This window comes from Pholcus phalangioides, unplaced genomic scaffold (genome assembly GCF_987345545.1).
Source record: "Pholcus phalangioides strain wild (caught in Gottingen) unplaced genomic scaffold, Ppha-v1.0 ptg000016l_1, whole genome shotgun sequence".
NCBI classification, from domain to species: domain Eukaryota; kingdom Metazoa; phylum Arthropoda; class Arachnida; order Araneae; family Pholcidae; genus Pholcus; species Pholcus phalangioides.
The window spans coordinates 2299572-2321173 of record NW_028301609.1 but is presented as its reverse complement, the minus strand read 5'-3'; the positions used below and the strand labels follow the sequence as shown (position 1 = coordinate 2321173).

Genomic DNA, 21602 nt, shown 5'->3' with positions numbered 1-21602 from the left:
TAGCAATGTTGAACGGTGTAATCAGTAACTTTAAACGACAAATTTTCTTCTATGATACAGATTGGATGTTTTTCAACGAAGGCGCTCAACACAGGGCCGGACAAATCTTCAAAAATTAACACGCCCGGTCGGGTACCTAACATAAAATGATAGATAAACCAATATCAATATTTTACATGCTCGAAAAATATTATCACTGGATTTACTTACTTCAAAAATTTTTAAAAACAAATTGATTTATTTTCTTAAAAAATAGCGAAAGAGGTACTATTCTTTTTTAAATCGAAAATTTGAAAGAAATACGAAAATTTTCAAAAGGAATATGGCGTCGGAAAAGTAGTCACGAAGTTACTATTCACCTCGCTTTTATACAATAAAAACCGATTTACGGTACGACACCAGACGGTATGCGGTGGTGGGTCTAGCGGTCATAGTGACGGACTCGCATCGCGAGGACCCGGGTTTGAACCCCACCGATGCCACACTGGTGGTCGGCTGCAGTTGGTTTTCTGTGATTAAGAGACCCGTTGAAAAGTCTCGCCACAGAGAACGACAGGTCTACAACGTCACAACCATTTCACTTCACTTATAGTTAGAGAAAATTGACGGAAAATGGTGGCACACACACACCACTCATAACAAGCATTACGCAGAAACATACGTCACGTTAGGTCCACAACACAAACATGCACAGCTTCCAGCATGGCCCAGGTCTTCTTCGACCACCTGCTAAAATCTCCTCTTCAAGACAGAGTGGCAGGCCATGATCTGGTTAGAAGTAGGACGGCAGGCGGAGGCCAAGGACAAAGTGGCCGGATCACGCGACTGAAAATCCGAGACAAATCCTTAATTAAAACCGGGACGTAACGCAAATGCACTGACAAAAAACCGGGATATCTTGAAAATTAATTTGCAGAAGGCATTATACAGCATCGAATCGTAGGGTGATGGAAAAAATTACCTATTGGCAATAAAAGTCTGAGCCTTGTGCAGTTTAATTCGCTGTGCTTCAATATTTTTCTCATTGTAGACCACAGAAATTATGCGACAATTTTCACGCAAAAACAGGAATAATTTGCGAACCGACAAAAAAAAGGGGGAAGAAAACATATATTTCCTAACCTTCTAACTTATTATATATTTTTATACATAGCTGCCAAAAATATGAGAAACTGAGTAAGTTAGGGCTCCTGCTGCCTCCTATAGAATAAAAAACGAAACTATTTGTTATAATTATCAAAATGAAATGGTTGTTTCAAATTGGTTTACACAGAAGGAAAATGAACAACACGTGGTATGAAACTGCAATTGTTTTACATTTTTTTAAGCTGCATACCGGTATAAATTCTGTGCACCAAAATACCGATTACTATGTTTTTTAATGTTTACAAAAAGTCATCCAGCGACGAACGTAAAAATATACTAACCGTTATTTTGACGATTAAAATGTACAACATTATGCAGCATAAAAAAAAATAATATATGGCATAACACATTTTGTTGGTTTTATGTTGCATAGTGGTTCGAAACCAACAAATTCCACCGAAAAAAATTATAACAGGTAGTTTAGTTTTTACTTGATAGATGGCAGCAACGGCCTCATTTCAACACGATACTGGCAAAACACGAAAATTCAAGCATTTTCCATCTTTACTTCAGAAAATGGAAGCCAAATGGCAGCATTAACATGAGACAAGCGCGACTTGACAACATAAATATTTGAGGGCCAAGCAAACACTCAGAACACACATTCCTGCATGTACCAATTCCTTAGAAATTCCGTGTAGGAATGTGTACGAAGTGCATGTTCGGTTAAAAGTAATAGTAACAATAGGCCTCATATTTTTTATGATGGATATTCTTTGTGATGGGGGGGGGGGGGTCCGATTTGCTGACTTTTAATCACAACGGGGGAGGGGGGTTTGAATTATGCTTACGTCACCAACTACCCTTTATAAAAACATGAAATATTCTTAATGGCATCTTACTCGGTGCGCCAAAAACGAAAAAACCTTTCGCTAGTTTGCGGTCACCTGAACTATAGTTCGTTTCAGGTTAACTTTGCAGTGAAGAGGAAGCTACGAGGGAACCGCATCACTCGTTGCTATGACAACGAAAGCCTATTAACGTATGTATCGATGCGTGGCCTCGGTAAAGTATGGCTGATTCTCGCCAATCTCGCAGAAAATTTTTTTTTTACGTATAACGTAATGCTTGTAGAAAAAACTGCAGTCAGTAACAATTAGCTAATGAAAAAAAAAACCCATCGTAGATTACTTACAGAAATTAAAGTGCGGTCTTTGAAATCGTTTTTTTTATTGAAAAGCATATTAGTAACTCCTATTAACCCGGTTTTCACGTTTGAATTTGGGAATAGCCCCAAATAATAATAATAAAAATGATAAGGAAAAATTATAGAATTCTTTTACTCACTTTTCTTGCCGCAATTTCCGTCGCTCACCCACCCGAACGCATATACGTCGATGCCACTTGTTATCACTACAGTTTTAGTCATTTTTTACGGATTCCCATTCTATGGAATCCTCGCTTGAAGTTGTAGAGCTATCGGATTCTCTATTACTTATTAATTGTTGTTGCTCCCACATGTGTTCCATCAGGCCATCTGCAATCCAAAATTCCTCTTCTTTTCAATAACGTGCTTTATCCATTATTGCCAAAAAGAACGGAGAACGTTTTAGCGTGTCTATCTCTGGTATAAAAAATACACTGCAAGCCTAAACCATTGTGGGTCTCTCTTTCTCTCTTGCTTATTTATATTTATCTGGAGAGACACCGAAGGGGCATCTGGAGGAACAGCCTCTGCTGTGGGGGAGAAGATGGCGTGTTGGTGTGGGTGCAAAAGAGACATTGCTTATGTCAACACCCTCCGCTATCGGCTATTGGAATTCAGAAACCACCGCTATCCTACGAACACGGCAAGAAATAGATATAAAAAAAGGGGGATGCCTGGAACCGTAACCTACACCCATAAAAATGAGAGCCTCTCACAACGGTATCGGCGCTGTCGTGAAAGAGGGACACTTCCTGTAATCTATGGTGAATATCTGAATTCATTGGAGGCTATTTTCGGGAGAAAAAAAAAACTGATTGAATATTCGTCTGGGTGTGTAGGCCTATAAATACATGCAAAACTGAATGAAAAATTGTATCTATTGGAAAATTCAACAAAATGACGATATAATATATGTATATATAATTGTGCAACCAGAAAAAAAGCACGACAGTGATATTGGCGGGGAAAATTTCTTAGAAATCGCGCCAAAGTGTTCTTGAGTTCGCCATGGATTTTTGATAATGGTAACCAATATTTTTTCTAATTTAAAAATTATAAACGAATATACATTGGTTCAAAACGGTATTTTTTCAGTATCTTTTTCGAAATCATAAAAAAAAAATGAAATATTCTACATAAATGATCGTCAGAAACCTCCGATGTATGGGAACTATATTTTGCGGCGAAGGAATACACTCTCTACCTTTCTCTTCACTGCAAAGTTAACCTGAAACAAACTATAACATTCTTTCTATTGATAAGTCCCCTACAGAGTCACTTTAGTGATCTCTAAATGCTTCGTGGATCCAAGTGATCTGGAAAGGTGTCCGGGTAGCATAAGTGCTCTGGAAATGTGTCCGGGCAGAATAAGTGTTCTGAAACTGTGCCAAGCATCACTCAAGTGATCCATAATTATGCCGCGGATCACTTAAGTAATCTGGGAATGTTCCGCGGGTTACTTGCGTGATGTAGAACCGCACTGGGGGCCGCTTTAGTGATCTAAAAGTGTGCCACGTGTCACTCAAGGGAACTATAAATGTGCCACTGATCACTCAAGTGTTCTGGAACTGTGTTGCGGGTTGCTTAAGTGATTTTTGAATGTGCCACGGGGTCTACTTCAGTAATCTGAAAATGTGCCACGGGTCATTTAAGCGATCTGTAAATGTGCCGCTTATAGTTCATTTTTACAAAATTTGTTTTGGGGGGCAAGCCTCATCAGATTGCCTTTCATTTGATCCGCGGGTCAATGGTTTACCATATATGGCCTAAAGGGTGGGTCGCAATAAATTTCTTAAAGATAAATTTTGAGTTCTTACCCTTCAAATGGCATTGAAATTAACAGAAATCGATAATAATTACAGATTAAAAGGTATTTTGTTCTTAAATTTCAAATTTTTTTTAAATATTTTCTGCTCTAAAAAAAAAACTTTATTTTATCGTGAGGGGGCGGGGGAGACTCATGTTTCCCTCTGCCCCCCCCTCTCTGATCCCACCAATATGCGTTAGGAGGTTGGGGGGCAGAGCGGACAAGGAGGAGGTCAAAAAAATGGCTAAAAATCTGCTGCTGTAATACTTGAACGTCCCCCCCAGTTTGAGGCTGCAGGCCACATCAGATAACCGGCCACATTTGGTCCTCGGGCCGAGGGTTTACCATATATGACTTGGAGGGAGGGTCGCAATGAATTTCTTAAAAAGAAATTTTGAGTTCTGTTCGCAGCCTTCAAATAGCATTGAAATGAACAGAATACAAATACAACGCCACAACAGGCAAAATGCCCAACGAGGTGGCTGATAAAAAGATGCCCATAAAAATATGGATGTCATATATTTCAAAAATACAGCAACACAATTAAAAATGCAATTAACACAAATTATAAACGATAAAAATTATAACACACGATAAAATATTATACAACGCCCATAAAGAATACTTATGGTTGTCTTATTGTAAGAACGGATAGCTTCTCGATTTACCCCAACATGTTTTATCGTATTTCTTTTTGAACGTCAAGTTTAGTCAGGAGTGGACCGACAGAATCAGGGGGCATTTAGGAGTATGTATTATTGTATTATTTAAAAATTAAATAATACAAAAGAATGTTTTTAATCAACCCCGCACCAGAAAATGCTACAAATAATTTGAAACTTAAATAAAATTATTATACTTTGTATTTTCGATGATTGTTTGGATTTCGTAAGAATTTCACTTATTATGATGAAGATATGAATGTTTCTTTCAAAATTCTAATGTTCATCTCATTTTTTTGCTTATAAAAACGGGAATTTTCTCACCCAAATTTTACAAAACTTATAGAAAGTTTGACAACGTATAAAGGCACACTTAATACAGAAATCTGAAATGAAATCAACTGATATTTCATGAGAGAAATATATGAGCAATTACAGGAAATTATTTTTAAGTACGCATGCGCGGAAGATATTAATTTTTTTTTTCACTGTTTGCTTACCAACTGAATGGAGCAACTTTTGAGAAAACTACAGTTGAATATCATGAACATTCAAAAAGATATCGGTGATATCGTTCTGTAATTCAAGTTACTTTCTGGAAGTAGCTTGAGGATAAATGCGTTTTCCATAAATCGGTAGTTGGATTATTTCCTGTCATTTGTTTATTTCCTTCAGTTTTTTTATTTTGACATCATATATATGTGTTATGCCCAAGTGTTTCTATTTCATAGCATCAGACACGCGCCTTCGCAAATTCACATAGTTCTGTGAGATTATTTCGGAAAAATAAACATCTCTAAAGTCCACACTTCGTTTGTGCCATGCCATTGCTAGGCGACCATTTCAAATCCATCATAATGTGTTTTTACTCATGTTCGCGAAGGAAAAATTTGCTCACTTTTAAAAGGGCATCGCACAAAGACTGTGGTGCCATCTATTAGAGAAAGTTGAAATTAATTTTGCAAACCAGCGTGGGTGGTTTTATAATGAATGGGGGTGGACTTCAAGCCTCTACCCTCCCGCTTATGTTAGTAATAGAAATGTTTTAGAGAACGCACCCTGTATCTGCATATGGAACGCTCTCCGGGCTTGAACATTGCCCCGTTCTTCCAGCATACTCACACTCCTTGGGAAACCCAGCTTATATCTCCCATGGAGACAGAGCGGTAGTACGTTTGGTGATGAAGTGAAGTGAAATGTATCCGCATATGAGTACATGGTAGCATTTGGCTAGCTTCTACTTTTTAGCAGGATACCACGAGACAACATTATGCATATGTAATGCGAACTTCCAAGGGCTTACACTATAATATAATTCATAATTTTTTCAAGGTGACCGTTGTGGATTCCTTGAAGCTGATGGAACTCATTACAGGACACACTGCGGTTGCGGACCTGGTCTCAAATGCGTTCTGGTAAGTTCAGTATAATAGTTAACTCGCATTAAAAAAAGATCAAGACTAATCATAATTGATTCTTAAAACTGAAAGAATATTTCTGAATAGATATATAATATTAAACATATTTGCACTGTACATATTTGGAAGCATAAAATGTTTATCTGCAGCTATTTCAGCCTAAGCCAGTGGTCTTCAACCGCTGGTCCACGGGCGGGTGCATGGAAATAATCCGTGGAAATTTCCTTTCACGCAGTTTTCATGCCAGTTCAAGTAGTAGTTCACTACTTAATTTTAGAGTTAATTTTGACTATTATACAGCATCTATATTGATTTTAATTTCTGTCTTAGCCGTCAGCAGGACTGCAATTATTTTTTTCCCATTTATTTAATTTTTTACCGGTCCGCAGATATTTTCTCATATCCGTTACTTCCTAGTGGGGGGTCCACACAAATTATTTCTATTTACTTTTTCTCTCATTCATTCATGTGTTTTTTGCCTGTATGCAAATTGCTTCGACTGTTTGTTTTTTCTCGTGTTGTTTTATTTTTCCCCTTCCATGAAAAAAAATCGCTCTACTTACTGTATTAAATATTTCTTTCATTTATTGATTCATTTCTTTCGGAGAGCCAATTATTTTTTGCCGATCTGCAAATTACTTCTATTATTAAAATTTTCTCCCACTTATACATTGATGCAGGGTATTTTTGGTTAACCCCCACCCTCGTCACAGTGGTGGTCGGCTGAAGCTGGTTTTTCGTGGCTCCCGACTACAAGGTGCGAATGCGAGCCGATCTCCCCCGTTGAAACGTCTCGCCACAGAGAGAAACAGGCCTACACAGCGATACAATTATTCAATCATTACAATTCACTCATATTTAGAAAAATTGATGGCAGCTGACAGCACTTACACATAACAAACATTACACAGAAAGAAACTTCACGTCAGATTCACAATACGTACATACATGGGCATTAATGCATGTACAAATTCGCTTGAAGTTCCGTAGAGGAATATGGACGAAGTGCATGTGTGGTTTGGCAGTAGTGGTGGTATTATATTTTTGGTTGGTAAATTATTTCTACTTCATATTTTTCTCCTGTAAATTTATTTTTTGCTGTGGTGGTCGAGTGGTTATAGTGACGGACTCGCGATGCGAGGATCCGGGTTCGAACCCCACAGTGGTGGTCGGCTGAAGTTGGTTTTCTGTGGTTCCCAACTTCAAGGCGCAAATGCGAGCCGATCTCCCCGTTAAAAAGTCTCGCCACAGAGAGCAACAGTCCTACAACGATAAATCATTTAATCATACACTTCACTCATAGTTAGAAAAACTGGTGGCAGATGGCAGCACTACACATAACAAGCATTACATAGAAACAAAATACTTCACGTCAGGTTTCACTACACGTACACGCACACTCCCGCATGTACCGATTCGTTGGGGGTTCCGCGGGGGGGGGTGGTGTGGGCGGGGTGCATGTGTGGTTTAGCAGTAGTAGGTAGGGCTCGGGGATCCATGATGTTCTTAAGTCAGCCACCTCGTTGGGCAGTTTGCCTGTTGTGGCGTTGTATTTGTATTTGTCCGCAAATTACTTCGACTATTTATTTTTTCCGGTCCACAAAAAAACTACTCTTCTACTATTAAATATTTGTCTCACTTATTAATTTATTTTCTTCGGTGTGCTAATTATTTTTCCTATTCACTCATTTTGTGTCGGTCCGCAAAATACTTCTATCATTAAATTTTTCTCCCATTTATTCATTTGTACGGTATTTTTTCGATTCGTGTACATTACTTCCCTACTGCGTATTTTCCCCCTTTTTATTTGTTTTTTGTCTGTCTGTAAATTGTTTCTACGATTTTCACTGCTCCGTAGTTGTAATAAAAAGATTGAAGACCACTGGCTTGATCTACTTCAGAGGCATGGATATTTTTTTAGATATTTATTGGTTTTATCAATATCTCAAAATTTTTCTGTTCTTATTGCCGGGTTTTATTTACAGATACAGCGTGTTAGACAATTAGTGAATATAATGGTAGCTCATTAATAAACTATTGTTATTACTTTTTCTCACTCAGACTTACGCTGGAACTGACCCGTACGCATGCCAAAAGGAGTAGACGATGTGCAAAGAAGAATCAAGTTCTGTAGACGGAATCCTTCAGTAACATCGCTCAATAAAGATTTGAGATAACATAATAATATATTGTGTTTATTTGTGCATGTATTTTTCCCCTACTTATGGTACTCGTACCTCTGAGGTTACGAAAAAAAAATCATAAGCAATAACGGAAAAAATGAGAAAAGCAATGAAAAATTGCACAATATTAGCACATTTTCTACTCACTTTTCGTAAATACGGAAGCACCTTGCACATCTCGGAAGAAATGAGCAAGCACCCTATGCACATCAACAAGAAACAAGCACCCTACGCACTTCTAGGGGAAAGAAAGCATCCTAGTACGCATTTCTAGGTGTAGGCAAGCCTCCTACTCAAGAGGGGCGCACACCCCTTTATTGATTTCTCGGGAATTTAGGAGAGAGAAAGCGTTGCACGCCCTTCCAGAGATACGCATTTCGAAATGTACACATGCCCGCCATCTACTCATTCCTGGACGGTACACAAAGTATGTCACATCTTTAGCTAGGGCGCCCTGAAATCCTAGGCTGATAGACATATAAGACTACCAATAACGTGAGTGAACCCAAAATATCAATATACAACAGCTGGATGAGTTTCGGAATTGTAGGAAGTTCCTTCTTCAGTAACTAGCAAAAGACAGAATGGGGATAAATGGCAAAACCTCATATAGCAGTTACTTGCTGTTCAAGACGTAGCAGCAAAGCTGCATTAAGTGTTACCGTACTTCGGTCCATACTTTCAAGTGGCTTTCAGAGCAGTGATAACAATCTCGTCAAGCAAAATTTCCCTCAAAAATTTCCAACTTGAGTAAATTTTTCCCTAAATATCCTGAAAAATATGCTACCATCGAGCAGGGAAAATACGTATTCGAGTATTTTACACTATAAATGTATACACTGAATTTATCATCATTATTTAAAACACAAAGGTCTTTGTTCGATGAACTCCCAAAATTTCCCACAAACGCTTAGAAATTTTCCTCATAGACAAATTTTGGTCAATTTTTCTCACGAATAGTGTGATTAAAACGAAAATAATGGATTTCTTGAATACAAATTCGTACTTTTCGGACTCTCAGTTTGGTTTTCTACGAAATAAAAATACAGAAATGTCTATTCTAAAACTAATGGGAAATGTCCATAAAAATATAAACGAAGATAATAAAACACTGAACATATTCTTAGATTTCAAGAAAGCTTTCGATAGCGTCGATCACAAAATTCTTCTGAAAAAGAATTTACTGTGCTGGTTTGAGAGGCGCTGTGTATAATTGGCTAAAAAGCTGCCTTGCAAATAGAATGCAAGTTGTGAAAATTGGGAATATGGTTAGTGGTTACAAATATATAAACTAGGGTGTTTCTCAAGGATGAGTTATTGGGCCCATATGGTTTTTAGTTTTTGTCAATGATCTAAAAGTATCTTGAACTAAATGGACATTCAATTAGCTATGCTGATGACACCGCCATATTCATAGCAGCAGAAAATTACGATATTCTGAAAACCACGCAGAAACAGATCTGTGTAAAATAAATATCTGGCTGAATAGTAATAAACTAGTCTTGAATTTTAATAAAACTACGTTATATAAACTTTGAACTGTATAATGACAATAGAGAACAATGGCAATTGTAGTGTCACAAATCAAGCTGCTCCCTTCATCATTATTTCTATTATTAGTCAAGTATGTATAATACTTGTCATTTGTCTTTTCTCTCATACTGTCAAAAAATGATTGTTCATACCATAAAGTATCGAGGCGTGTTAGTTGGTAGCCAATGTCGATGGCTATGCCTGCACCATTCGCACAGGCAGAGCCATCGACGAAACGCTTTCGGGAACGCTTCAATATATTCTTGAGATGGGAAGCGGGGGTGTGTCCGGTCCATCAATGTTCGATATACGAATGGTACATTGAGTTATTCATTCCTTGTAATGTTTAATTGCACACGTGAATAATTTTTTTTTATTTACTTCTTTTAATGTTTCTGAAATTCCATCCTTCCGGGGACTTTTTTTGCGTCACAATTTGTAAGTTAAACTTACGTGGAGTTTTTTCTCCGGAACAGCAGTTGTTTGACTTAATTGGCTAATTGAGAACTTCTGGTGGTATATGGCTTGAGCTTCTGACGAAAAAGATCTGAACTAGTATTGTGATGGCGGCATTTACCGGACCGTATGTTTTTGTTTCTTTCTATTAATTTACAGGCACTTCAGATTTACACAAACACGCGCAAACTTGTCTATAAGGGGCCGTTCAAGTATTACGTCATCATACTCTCATAGCACACATATACTGGCGCGTATATATATATATATATATATACATATAACCATTCATTCAAAACGCCCTTTCGCGTACTCCTAAAGTCATTCTTCAGTTTTTCTGAGGCTTAGTTCGCAGCCGGGTTGGTAAAAAAACCAAAAACCAGGTTTTTTTGGTTTAAACCGGTTTTTTTGTTTTAAATAGTATTAACATTAAAAACAATGAAATTTCTGAAAAATCATTCAAACTTCTAATAATTAACTAAAATGAAATGGTTATTAATGTAATTAACACTATTCCCATACTAATTAATCAATAAATATTTCTTACATTTTAACAAAAACCAACTTTTGCAATTTAATTATTTTTTGCTTAACTCAATGGATTACTGTGTGTTTGAAAATTCTTTCAATGTTATTATCAATCATATAGTATATAAAGGTTTTTCTCCAGTTACTTTCAGTATGCTTAATTAGGAAGGTATTTTGAAAAAAGTAATAAAAATTAAGTGAATATAATGTATTTAATGAAGCATAAATAATGCAGATTAATTAGCAATGATTTACGATATACAGGGTGATTATAACTAAGGTTCTGATTTCAAAACACTGTAAAAAAAGAACGATTGTCAAAATGACTTGAAAATTGCCATGAATATTCCTGAAAAAATGCAATTTTATTTGGTAAAGGGGGAAAAATACTTAAAAATGTAAAATTAATGACATCATCCAACATGAGGGAAATTTGCTCGCAGAATGGAAACGATAGCCAGTCATGGCAAAATGATACCTTAATTATAGCATTGCATGATTTCATAATTCATGGAAACATCACAAAAAACGAAGTAATTGAACAAATAACTACAACTTACTTAAGAAATGTTAAATATGTTGTCCAACCTGAGGTTGAAAGCACAAAAATTGTTGTCGAACCTGAGGTTGAAAGCACAAAAATTGTTGTTCAACAACAGAATCGGAGTATGTCAGGGTCATGATGTAGATGTGCTTGCAATTCAGCTTTATTAAACCAAACGTGCACCCCCCCCCCCGTTAATATTCCTGAGGAACTTCTAACATATAGGGAATGTGCTGGAGATTGCAATTCAAAGTTTGCAATCTGACCACTGTTTATTACACCCACAGCCAGAAGTTGCAAGGGTTAAGGTGCATCCTGTCAAAATGGGTCTTCAGCAGCTGCTTTGCTGGTATTGCAATGTGCATCTTGATAGAAGTTCTATCCACACACTGATGCTGTGGAAGTGCTGAAATGATGTGGTTGCACAAGAAAGATTATACTGCTGACCAAGTACAGCATCATCTACTTGCACATTTTGCACTTTTTTCTTTTGCGAAAGAAACGTCCATTGCTTCAGGAGTATCCATGCAAATTTTCAAGTCATTCTGATCAGTACTTATTGTATGGTTTTGGAGAATCAAAATTCAAATTATAATCTCCCTGTATATAGCTGATTATTTTTCATAAATCTGTTATTATTATTCAGTAGAACCCTGATTAACTGGGCTTAACAGTGTGAAAGTATAAAAAAACTACTATTGAATATTAAGACTGGGAGATATACAGTAGGAGACGTGCTACTTCTTATGGGAAAGAAAATGCCTGCCCCTAGCATGATGGTGTCACTACTGTTGCTGCTTCTTTGTGAAGTGAAAAAGAAACCCTGTGAGATAATACACCACTACATTTAGATGTGTGATGCAATCCTTATTCATGAATTTGCTAAAGATAGAGCATCAGAATGTAACCAAAGGGTAGAAAATGTTGTAAGAATGAGAAATTTTGGCTTTTGTATATAACTTTAAATAACTAAGATACTTCATATGAAAAATATATATATATTCTGGCCACTTTTATGAGACTTTTTGAAAAAAAACCGCTTATAAAATCTTATGTCATTTAAAGATATGCCATCAGAATGCACCCCAAGGATATAAAATGTGGTAAAAATGAAACATTTTGGCTAATAATGAACCAATATGATATTTTTCAATGAAAAAAATTATATTTAGGCAACTTTTATTTGATTTTTAAAAAAAACCACTTGGTTAAAACCAAGGTTTATACCAAACAACCCTGGTTCGCAGGGCCGTCATTTCAACTTTTTCCGGGGGGGGGTGCAAAGAACATGTACTCAAGGTATGTACATATATATATTTGCATATATATATATACAATCTGTAGTGTATTTTCAAAAGCCTGGGGGGGGGGGCAACGGCACCCTCTGATCCACCCCCCCCCCCAAAATGACGGGCCTGTTATTCGTCCTGGATTGGAGTATGCCGTAAGGATTGGAAGACCTTACCTACAGATGGACATAAACTTGGTGAAGGGGCTGCAGAGAAGAGCTACGCGTGCTCTTGTTGGCACACAATGTCCGAGCTGTGAAGAAAGGATTGATTTCTTGTTTTACATGTTTACACTGGAAGAACTCAGGTGTCGGACGGGGGAGGGGACATGGTCCAAGTATTCATAATTTTCAACGGGATGGATAGGATGGAACATAAATGTGAGATTTTAATCATAAACTATAATTATTACTTACACACAGTTACAGACATTATTCCAATACGTCTTTCGTCCACCGCGTCGTCAATCCTTCTCCTCGTTCGCACGCGCGCCACACGCACTCGCCAACTAGATTCCGGCATGTGGCGCCATCTTTCCCACATAAATGATTAAAACGCCGATTGATTCAAGTAGGGGCAGCAGTATCGATTGGAAAGGGACAATTCCAGGTTGTGGTGTGAGTGAGTTTTTCCATGAAGGGATGTTAATAAACGGAATAGCTTACCTCCGGGACTCGTGAATTCCAACTGAATTGACACGTTTGAAGCGAAATACGATAGACACAGTAGGAAAAATCGAGAAGCTATTCATACTTACATGAAACAACCATATTTTTATGACAGTGTATTATAAATATGATTAATTATCAGTTTTCTCTTCAATGGCATATGCTTTTATATTGGGTTGCTTACATTTGTCATCGATATTTTTTATGGGCATAATTCTTTTAGACGCTTCTTTGGCCAATTTGCCTGTTGTGGTCTTTGTATTTGTTAAAAGGTCAGCACAGGAATGTGTACTAAGCGCATTTACGGTTAAGTAGTAGTATTAATTATAGAAACATATATTACTACTACTATTACTAAACCAGACATGCACCTCGTCCATATCCCTCTGCGGAACTTCAAACGAAGTGGCACACGTTGGAATGTGCGTGTACGTTTAGTGAGAGAAAGCTTGTTTCTGGTAATGCGTGTAGTGCTGCCATCTGCAATGAATTTTTTTTTAATTTATGAGTTTTTTTCGCAGCTCATAGTGAGTGAAGTGCAATGAATGAATAATTGTAACGTAGGGCTGTTGCTCTCTCTGCGGCGAGACTTTTTAACGTGGAGATCGGCTTGCATTCCTGCCTCGAAATTGGTTATAAGTAGAAACATATTGCAGTTCCAATGTATAACAGGAGTTGATTAGAAAACAATTTTCGTGGTTATCACTCCTTTTAAGACGAGTGGGAAAAAAAATGAACGTTCGGTGGAAAATCACCAGGTGTTTTGCAGATAACTTCGACACAGTTATTCAGATAAGAAATGAATGTAAATCGCGTGCAAATTATTCGGTGATTTATTCTGTCCAATTTCATCGACAGATTCAGAAGAACCACCAACAGTCACAAAAATGCTTAAAATTTTTGTAGCCCTCGTAGTGTGTTTGGTAAGAAAATTTCGATATATCTTTAGTAGTTTTATGAACGCTACATAATTCGTCCGTTAAACCAAATGGGATGTATGGCAACCATACTTGCAAACGGGACTTTTCTTCAGAAGCAGCTATCATTCGATTATTGTTATAAGAAACCCAGAATCCCGATGTGATCACATTAAGCGGCGTGGACTGTATATGCAATACTCCTTTGTTTGAGTTACATATATTGATGTATTAACATGTTTTAAGATAATGAAAAACTTATTCTTAAATATATCTTACTATCCAGTTTTAAACTTGTTTATTATCTCAAAATATAGTTTTTATCCCAGGAAGAATAAGGTTGTTCATTTGATTACGGGAAAGATTTGGTGGACAGTTGTGTCGCGAGATACACTGCTATTCTGTTATTATGTTTTAGGTGAATCACTTTTTCATATTAAGATAAAGTGGCTGAATAAAATGGATACCTTATAGTTCCAGTTTAACTCACAAATATACCGCACTGGAAGGTCATGGTAGATAATTTGCTTATTTGTATTGGCTAATGACTGAAGAAAAATAGAGAGAGAGGCGGTAGAGAGAAGTTTTTCACCATATAAGTAAAATGAAAATTGGGTTGTATATACGGTTGCAAGTTTTGACGTGAATACGTTCTTTGTGCTTTGAATCGCGTGACAGGTAATCACATAACTATAATACCAACAGATTTTTCTTTGAAATAGCTAACAGACGATACCAATGGCGTCTACATGCGTTGCGAACCTCTTGAGAGATACAGCGTAAAACAATTTCGTTACGAATACGGGTCGCGTATCTGGTGCCAAGACCGGAAGAGGTATTAAAACCGTTGTTGTATCGTTGGATTTGTCTACACGCGATCTACCACGAGACATCAAAATACTGATTTATGAATACTTCCTGAGGTATGAGCGCTTAAAGAATTTCGTTACATAACTTTTTTTGCGAATGCACCCAGCATCGTCAGATAATTTTAAAAGATATATTCATGTCAGAAAGCACAATAGAGAAACATTATCAGTTGTTATTGTTGAAACTTACAGCTGTTATGAAGATAAATTCAACAAACGTTACTCGCACGTGATATTAGAAGTACCAAATTTTGTTAAAAAATTGTTAAAATAAGCTTCATTGAAATTTGCTGAAATAGTTTTTATGTAGTATCTGTCGATTCGACTATCTGTCGATTCCTATTTCACGCGTCATATGGCTTTGATAAATTTTATGCAGTTCCCACATAACGCTATATAAAAAAGCCAATATAACATCCTTATTGATATCTCCCATCAAATCGTCATGGAAAAAAAAATAGCTGCGATGACTTTTCATGAATCTTCAGTTAAATATTTGAGTTATCAAAGTTAAATATCCAGAGATTATCAGCAGAAAAGGCGTAAAAAAGCTAATTATTCAGCAAAACCCTAAATAAATAATATACGATTGCAAAAAGAGTTGGTTCATTAAAAAATAATTGATTTTTTTAAACAATGTATAGGGTATCCTATAAGTCATAATTCAGCGTTTATCTCATCAACCGTTAGTCGTAGAAATATGATTTCAGTTTAAAGAATGCTCAAAATGTGTTCAGATATCACCCTGTTTTGGGAGTGAAAATAAAGTGTGCCATAAAATAACAAATATAAAATTTTATACCGTCCCCCTCGTCCTTTGAATTAGAATTTGTTGCCCTGTCTCTTCTGAGGGCACCGAAAAAGCGATCCGCGTTTCTAAGTGCAATGTTGGCTGAGATATTTGAACTCAAAAAATCGCTAAAAAGCTTCGAAATAACAGCATAAACCAATGACACCGCTTTCGTTCCTGAATTAAATTGTTCTTTCCCAACTTTTTCTGGTTTTTTGAATCTAAATATCTTAGCGAACATTGCACTTGAAAACGTGAAATTTTTTTATTGGCCGGACTGGAAACGACTTTACTTTCTAATTGGAAGTTAGAGGACAGTAGAACCTTATAAAAATGAAGATCTTTTTTATTTTATGACACACCAGGCCCCCCCCTCCGGCTTTTGAAAATACACTAAAAATGGTATATATATATATATATATACAAATATATACACCCATGTCCATAAATTAAGGATAATGCCAGCTCCGGCAAATAAAGGTTCAAGAACAAAAACGATGGTGTACGTATGATACCATTCATAAAAACTACGATTTTTGCTCCCTGGAGCAATAGTAAAAAATACCTCCTTTACAAAAACTTACTATTACATGGTTGGTATGATGGTTAATACATTGTATGTCTCCCATGCGATGAAATACAGTCCGTACAACGCCTAGGTATGATGAGTATCAAATTATCGATCTGATCTTGGGGAAGATCACTCCACTCAGCAAGCAATGCTCTCCGAAGTTCCGGTACACATGTAGGAGGTGGTTGACGGGCTACAACTCGTCGGCCAAGCATGTCCCACACATGCTCTATCGGATTCAAATCAGGTGAGAATGCCGGCCATTCCATACGGGTTATATCCTCAGATTCAAGGCATTCGTTTACGACGTTTGCTCGGTGAGGACGGGCGTTGTCATCCATAAACACAAATTCTGCGCCCATGGTACCCCTAAACAAACGTACATGTTGTTCCAGAATGATGTCCCGATAAATTTGGGCTTTCATGGTTCCGGTTTGAACATGCAGATCTGTTCTGGAACCCAGTATAATTCCAACCCAAACGAGCAATGCTGCACCACCGTAACGGTGTCGTTCAATGATTTTGTCTTGGTGGTAACGGGTACCTGGCGTTCTCCATATGATAGTCCGACGTGAATCAGACTGCAAGCTAAACCTGGACTCGTCGGAAAACATCACACAAGCCCACTGTGACGATGTCCACATTGCATGTTCTCTACTCCAGGCTAATCGCTGCCGACAGTGAGTTGCCGTGAGCGGAACACATCTGACAGGCCAGCGAGCATATAGACCAATATCTCCCAAACGTCTGTACACACGGTTTGCCTTGAAACTGTGGTACCCGTGGCTGCAGATAGCTGACGAGACAGGTCGGATGCTGTGCTCCGTCTGCTTCTTTTGGCAGTTCCTGCCAAATACCGGTCTTCATTCGTCGTTGTAACTCGAGGGCGACCTGTACTGTAACGTCTACTGACATTTCCGTTATCTTGGAATCGTTGCCAAAGCCTAGAGATGACACTTTGGGCAATTCCAAGTTCCTCGGATACTTCCATCTGAGTACGCCCACATTCTAGGCGGCCGATAATTCTACCACGTAAAAAATCATCCACATGCGTCCTCTGTGTCATAACTATTCGCTTATAGCACTGAGCGCCTTACAGAACTCTTGTGGACAATTTCACTTCTTTGCCACCATTCCTTATATACCCCCCCCCCCTCTTACACTCTCGTCATTGTGACGTACTATTGGCATCATCTGGTGGCTTCCTGAAGTTTGCATATCATTCTTGCAGATGTGTGTGATAATTCTACAGGTGAAATTTTTACTTTAGATTTCGATTTCCGTGTGATTCTGAATCATCCTTAATTTATGGACATGAGCTTTGCCCCCCCCCCCCCCGAAAAAAGTTGAAATGACGGCCCTGTGGCACACTGTACTTTCACTCTCGAAACTGGTACGCTGGGAAAGAGGAGCAACGAAAACGGAGGAAACATAAATCCTCTTCTATCAAGTAAGGGCTGTTCAATTTCTTTGATGTTGTGCTTGCCGCCTTGTCTCGGTAGGCGTGGTCTCAGAGCTGCTGTGTGACGTCACAGCACTGCTAATCTTTTTTGTCCCCGCAGACGACATCAGCTTACAAAACGTGCTGTATTGAAGAAGATTATTTGAAATTTTAGTTGCTTATTTTTTACTGTTTTCTTGAGAACACATTTGGAGCAATTTTTAAACCTAAACCATACCACTACAATGGATAGTGGATAGTTTATCAGATAAAGGCCGAATCCAGGCGACCTTGTATATATATATATATATATATATATTTTAGCATCGATAAAAGCGCATTATTTAATTAAAATCAGGTCCTGGTGAATGGTGAAGGCTACTGCGATTGCAATAGTAACCAGTGTTGCGTTAGAGCCACCAGCTACTCAAGGGGTCGATGCCAAAAAGTTGGAGCTAAAGGTAAGAGAGAAAGCAGATGAACCTTCAACACGATACTTACATAATACTAAAGTTCATACATTTGCCATGAGATTTTTCCTGATATCACACATTAATCTTGTACACGTAAAACTTAAATAACTATGGGGTATTTCAGAAAAGACTCCACTTAAGTTTGAAATAATATACTACTGTAATTTTTGGGAGCAACGACACTGTAGATAGAAAGAGGATATAAGCGGTAGGTTTGATGGGTACAACTTTACAACTTGAATTTTAACTATCTGGTTTGCAAAATTAGTAACAATTTTAATTAACAGACGCTGCGCACTTCCAAATTTTTTCGTTAAGAGGGATATTTTAAGGTCATTCTTTACAGTAGTCTCGTTTACGTGAGCAATTTTGAGGTAACATTGGAAGTTCTGGGGTTCGCTTGACGACTTCTATCAGGTCTATATAGTAAGGACTGTTTAATATCTTTGATGCTGCGCTTGCCGCCTTGACTCAGTGGGCGTGGTCTCAGAGCTGCTGTGTGACGTCACAGCACTGCTAATCTTTTTTGTCACCGCAGACGACATCAGCTTACAAAACGTAGTGTATTGAAAAGGAATTTTTTAAATTTTGTTATATGTCTTTTATCTACGAACGATTTTTTAAATATTGAATATTTTAATTTTTCCTCCTTATTGTGGCCTTTTGGAGCGCGTACTGTATTTGTACTTTGGACATGATGTTGGACTGGATTTTTGTTCGCACAAACACACACTCATGCTGCAAATGCTATTTGTAAGTCGTCAGACAGCCTCTTTGGGCTGGGAAACGAGAAAATAAATTAAATTCTGTTCTGTTAAACGAATAAGTATTTGTGGAATAAGATGTTAAGTCGAAACCTGTTGAAGAGTTCTTAGGCTTTCTTAATCCGAAAATATTAGTGTTATTGTAGTTTGTGATTTCAGGAAGGTGTTCGTAATTAGAATTGAGAAGAGAATCATACTATTTTTGGAGAATCTTTGGCATAATCCATTTATTAATATATTGTCGTATGCGCAGTGACACCAAGATTATGACCCTGGGAGATATGGTGTAGCTTCGTAGAGTTACAATTTGAAAGTGCTTGAAAGCAATTACATTAGAATTTCTAGTATTCAATGCAGGAGCTGCATAAAGCAGTGTACGAACGTATAATAATTTTGTATAAAAAGAGTTTGCCATTTAAAGAAAGAGTTGTATTTTGCCTGCAAATTTTTCTAAGAGCCTCTTGTGTTTGTTTGGTTTTTTAACATCTTCCAACAAAGCGAAGGGCTTAAGATAGATAGCTAGTTTCGCCAAAACCGGCATTTTTGAATTCCAGGTCTACCCATTAAACGTATGATTTTTTCCACTTTATATCTGTCTCTGTTAAAAAGTTAATAAGTCCTTTCTGAAATACCATGCATCACTGTGTGAATCGTATCATTTGAAAAACCGTAATTCATTTATGGACACCCTAGAGAAGTTGATGACTTGTCTTGAGATGGCAAAATGGAAATCATGAATTAGATTTCCCCTCAACTTTTAAGAAATTTTAGAGTTCCATACATAAATGTTTTTCCCCGTTAAAGTAAAGATAAAAAAAATCACTGCCGACGAAAGAATGCGAGGAGGGGCGGGGGAAGAGAAACGTCAAAACTCTCTTTCGAAGTTATATGAAAATAATAAATGAAGAAACGTTTTTTATGAAAATTTGATTATTTTAAAATTTTGAACTTTTCTGTATAAATTTCGATTAAAAGAGCAGCAAAAAAACATCAGCCGAGTCTTCAAAACTCAATATATGAGATCAAAGTGATAGAATATCTATTACACAGAAGCAAATACAAAGTTCGAATCCGATCTGAATCTGAAATGCCAATATACAGAGGTTCGCATACGGGTGGAAATCGCACAGTCTATAAATATTCTTCGTATGAAAAATGAAAGACAAAATCCTGCCATTGAAAAACTCGAAAATCTTTCCTAGAGAATATAAAATGAAAAATAATATTTTCAAGTCTCACGGTATATAATTTTTTTTTTAAGGTGACCGTTGTGGATTCCTTGAAGCAGATGGATATCATCACAGGACCCACTGTGGTTGCGGACCTGGTCTCAAATGCGTTCTGGTAAGTTCAATCTTAGTACAAACTCGTATTGAAAGATCAGGACTGGTATCAATCGATTCTAAAAACTTTAAAGAATATTTTTGAAAGTACAAAGCTACGTACTCTGCATGTAATATGCAAACTTTTATATACATTTTCAAACATAAAATTTTTATCTGCAATTATTCTAGGTTAATCTGCTTCAGAGGCTGTATATTTTTAGATATGTATCGATCTTATCAACATCTTAATTAAAAATTCTCTATTGTTTTCTAGTTTTATTTATAGTTTAATTATGAAAGATACTTGCTAAACAAATAGCAAATAACGATTGTTTATAAATAAATAATTTACATTTATTTTTTTCACTCATAGACTTACGCTGGAACTGACCCATACGCATGTCAAAAGGAGTAGACGACGTGCAAAGAAGAATCAAGTTCTGAAGACCGAATCTCTTCTGTAACGTCGAAGAAATATCCAATAATAAAGATTCGAGATAATAGAATGAAATATTTTGTTGCCTTTATAGATGTACTTTCCTCAACCTATGGTACGCATAGCTCTGAGAGTATGTGAAAAATCACCAGCTATTGCGGAAAAAAATGAGTAAAGCACAGAAAAATTTCAAAAGATTAGCAAACTTCTTACGCAGTTTTTCATCAGAACGAAAGCCTTACACGCATATCGGAAGATGTAAGCAAACACCCTATGTATTTTATTGTAGAGAACCGTGGGTTGTTCGAACCAAAATGAGCGACCATGCACTTATCAATGCTAAACGTCATGTTCCATTCATTTGCCCATTCTGCAATCCTGTTTAAGTTGGTCTGGAGTAATTCCCTATCGCATTGATTTCCGATTACCCCCATTAGCTTCACAGCATCTCGGAATTTGCTAGTAATCTTATCGATAAAAAGTGAAAAAAGTATGGGGCCAAGGACACTTCCTTGAGGAACTCCACTTGTGACGTCTGTCCAACCAGAGAATTCCCCGTTCACCATAACTCGTTGCGACCTATCTCTTAACCACGATTCTATCCAATTCAGCAAGTTGCCCCCAATTCCAATCTC

General features: G+C 37.2%; 1 protein-coding gene and 2 long non-coding RNA genes across 3 annotated transcripts in view; 2 read left to right on the top strand and 1 right to left on the bottom strand.

Moving 5' to 3' along the window:
- Ac76E (adenylate cyclase type 2 Ac76E) overlaps positions 1-21602 on the bottom strand; it is a 303933-nt gene that overhangs the window by 228260 nt on the left and 54071 nt on the right. The window lies entirely within an intron of this gene.
- LOC149074874 (uncharacterized) lies at positions 6092-8365 on the top strand. Its single transcript, XR_016194301.1, has 2 exons — positions 6092-6177; positions 8242-8365. It is a non-coding gene; the product is annotated as an uncharacterized LOC149074874 (long non-coding RNA).
- LOC149074873 (uncharacterized) lies at positions 14197-21042 on the top strand. The gene is made up of 4 exons (XR_016194307.1): positions 14197-14304; positions 18328-18430; positions 20468-20550; positions 20905-21042. It is a non-coding gene; the product is annotated as an uncharacterized LOC149074873 (long non-coding RNA).